Genomic DNA, 2,913 nt, shown 5'->3' with positions numbered 1-2,913 from the left:
CCCCCCACCCGCCCCCTTTCCTCCCAAGGCCTAGGTCGGGACGCCTTACCTAGCTCACGATCCTCCCTCTCTCCTTTCCGTCCCGAAAGCCTTACCTTCTCTACTCTCCCCTGTCGGGGCGTAACTCGCCCCACACTTTTCCCTAACCCTGAACAGCGCCTCACCCGCCATTTCCTCGCGAGTGCCCGGGCGCTCCCTCTGCTTGGGTCCGGCCGGCGCACGTGGGCTCCCTCCGAGACCCGGACGGCCGCGGCGCGGGCGGCGGCGGCGGCGGCCACGGGCGCGAGCACGTTCCGGCCGCCTAGGATCTTCCTCCCGGGTGCCCGCCCTCTCCGTGCTCGGCGGGCAGCACGTGTTTGCTGGGCTTAGGACCTGTAGCTGCAAGATTATTTACGCATGGTGCTATTACTGCAGCTCTCCATTCCCCAAACCCCGCGCTTAAAATGGCCAGTGACCCATAATCAGCCTCACGTGACCGGGTCATTCATTCATTCCTCTGAAATTGGCTTTGTGAGAATGAGATAGTCAATACTTACTTATTCTATTCTCTCAAAAGAAATATTAGGATTTTCACACAGAAGCATACACATACACACTCACAAAAAGAGGAAAAGGGGGAAAAAAATCACAAATTTTGCTCTCAAAGTCTACCTCCTTAATTTGGGATAATTCGTTGTCTATTCAGGTATTCCACAGATGCAGGGTACATCAAGTTGACTGTGGAGCTTTAATCCACTGCTTCTGAGGCCGCTGGGAGAGATTTCCCTTTCTCTTCTTTGTTCTCACAGCTCCCAGGGGCTCAGCTTTGGATTTGGCCCCGCCTCTGCGTGTAGGTCACCTGAGGGCGTCTGTTCTTCCCTCAGACAGGAAGGGGTTAAAGGAGCCGCGGATTCGGGGACTCTGGCTCACGCAGGACGAGCCTGCGGCAGCAGAGGCCAGCATGACGTTACACCAGCCTGAGGCGCGCCGTGAATTCTCCCTGGGAAGTTGTCCCTGGATCCCCGGACCCTGGCAGTGGCGGGCTGCACAGGCTCCCCAGAAGCGGGGTGTGGATAGTGACCTGTGCTCGCACACAGGCTTCTTGGTGGTGGCAGCAGCAGCCTTAGCATCTCATGCCCATCTCTGTGGTCTGCGCTGTTAGACACGGCTCGCGCCCGTCTCTGGAGCTCCTTTAAGCGGCGCTCTTAATCCCCTCTCCTCGCGCACCAGGAAACAAAGAGGGAAGAAGTCTCCTGCCTCTTCGGCAGGTCCAGACTTTTCCCCGGACTCCCTCCTGGCTAGCCGTGGCGCACTAACCCCCTGCAGGCTGTGTTCACTCCACCAACCCCAGTCCTCTCCCTGCGATCCGACCGAAGCCCGAGCCTCAGCTCCCAGCCCCGCCCGCCCCGGCGGGTGAGCAGACAAGCCTCTCGGGCCGGTGAGTACCAGTCGGCCCTGATCCTCTGTGAGGGAATCTCTCCGCTTTGCCCTCCGCACCCTGTTGCGGTGCTCTCCTCCGCGGCTTCGAATCTCCCCCGTACGCCGCCCGCAGTCTCTGCCCGCGAAGGGGCTTCCTAGTGTGTGGAAACCTTTCCTCCTTCACAGCTCCCTCCCACTGGTGCAGGTCCCATCCCTATCCTTTTGTCTCTGTTTATTCTTTTTTCTTTTGCCCTACCCAGGTACGTGGGGGGGTAGTTTCTTGCCTTTTGGGAGGTCTGAGGTTTTCTGCCAGGGTTCAGTAGGTGTTCTGTAGGAGTTGTTCCACGTGTAGATGTATTTCTGGTGTATCTGTGGGGAGGACGGTGATCTCAGCGTCTTACTCTTCCGCCATCTTCCCGGAATCCCAGGATTAGGGATTAGGGAAGGATTTAAATAGCTGTCTGTAAGAGTAAATGTAATCATTATTTCAACCGACATTTATTGAGCGCCAACGTTGTGCTAGGCACTGTTTAAGGGACTGGGAATTCCGATGGTGAACAAGGCATATGTGCTTTCTGCCTTCCCAATCTTAGTATGATGGAGTAAATAGACATTCTGAACAGTGAATTGACTCGGTGCTGACTGCTGAGTGTTATGAGATGTGAAGAACAGGACAATCTGGAGGTCAAGGAAAACTAGTGACCTATAAGAAGCAATATGAAGTCTGAGTGTTCTTAGTCAAGAACCTGCAGAGACACCAAGATTATAGCATTCCGAGAACTGAAGGAATGTTGCTGGGCAGACCCACAGGGGCCTTGGAAACAGTGTTAAAGATGTTAGATTTTAAAAAAAAAAAAAAAAAAAGATGTTAGATTTTCTTATCACAAAGGAAAGTCTTGGAGGTTGAACAGGATAGTGACATAGTAAATTTTACTTTTTAAAGAGAATTTTACGGATAATAGATTAAGTGGGACAAAATAGAAGTAGAGACCAGTTGGGAGGCTATTAGTAATCTAGATGAAACCATGGTGGCGAATGGGATTAGAAAACTGATAGAGGGGCTTCCCTGGTGGCGCAGTGGTTGAGGGTCCGCCTCCCGATGCAGGGGACATGGGTTCGTGCCCCGGTCCGGGAAGATCCCACATGCCGCGGAGCGGCTAGGCCCGTGAGCCATGGCCGCTGAGCCTGCGCGTCCGGAGCCTGTGCTCCGCAACGGGAGAGGCCACAACAGTAAGAGGCCTGCATACTGCAAAAAAAAAAAAAAAAAAAAAAAAAAACTGATAGAGGGAATTGCCTGGTGGTCCAGTGGTTAGGACTCTGCGCTTCCGCTGCAGGGTTTCAGTCCCTGGTCCAGGGAACTAAGATCCTACAAGCCGTGTGGTGCAGTCAAAAAAAAAAAAAAAGGCAACTATATATGGATCCGTATAGAGCATGGAGGAGAGAGCTAACCTTAGAGATTTGGAAAAATTTAGCATAAAGTGGATATTGAAGCCATGGAAATAGATGAGATTGTTT

General features: G+C 53.0%; 1 protein-coding gene across 1 annotated transcript in view; it reads right to left on the bottom strand.

Moving 5' to 3' along the window:
* Positions 1-251, bottom strand: part of ZBTB35 (zinc finger and BTB domain containing 35) — a 21,556-nt gene extending 21,305 nt beyond the window's left edge. Inside the window, exon 1 of the mRNA XM_024740361.1 lies at positions 96-251. The gene's annotated coding sequence lies outside the window, so the exon portion shown is untranslated. The remainder of the gene's footprint in view (positions 1-95) is intronic.
* Between the last annotated feature and the right edge of the window lie 2,662 nt (positions 252-2,913).

This window comes from Neophocaena asiaeorientalis, unplaced genomic scaffold, assembly GCF_003031525.2.
Source record: "Neophocaena asiaeorientalis asiaeorientalis breed wild unplaced genomic scaffold, Neophocaena_asiaeorientalis_V1.1 scaffold57, whole genome shotgun sequence".
Taxonomy (NCBI): Eukaryota; Metazoa; Chordata; class Mammalia; order Artiodactyla; family Phocoenidae; genus Neophocaena; species Neophocaena asiaeorientalis.
Note: the sequence above shows the minus strand (reverse complement) of the source record. Positions and strands in the feature narration are given on the sequence as shown.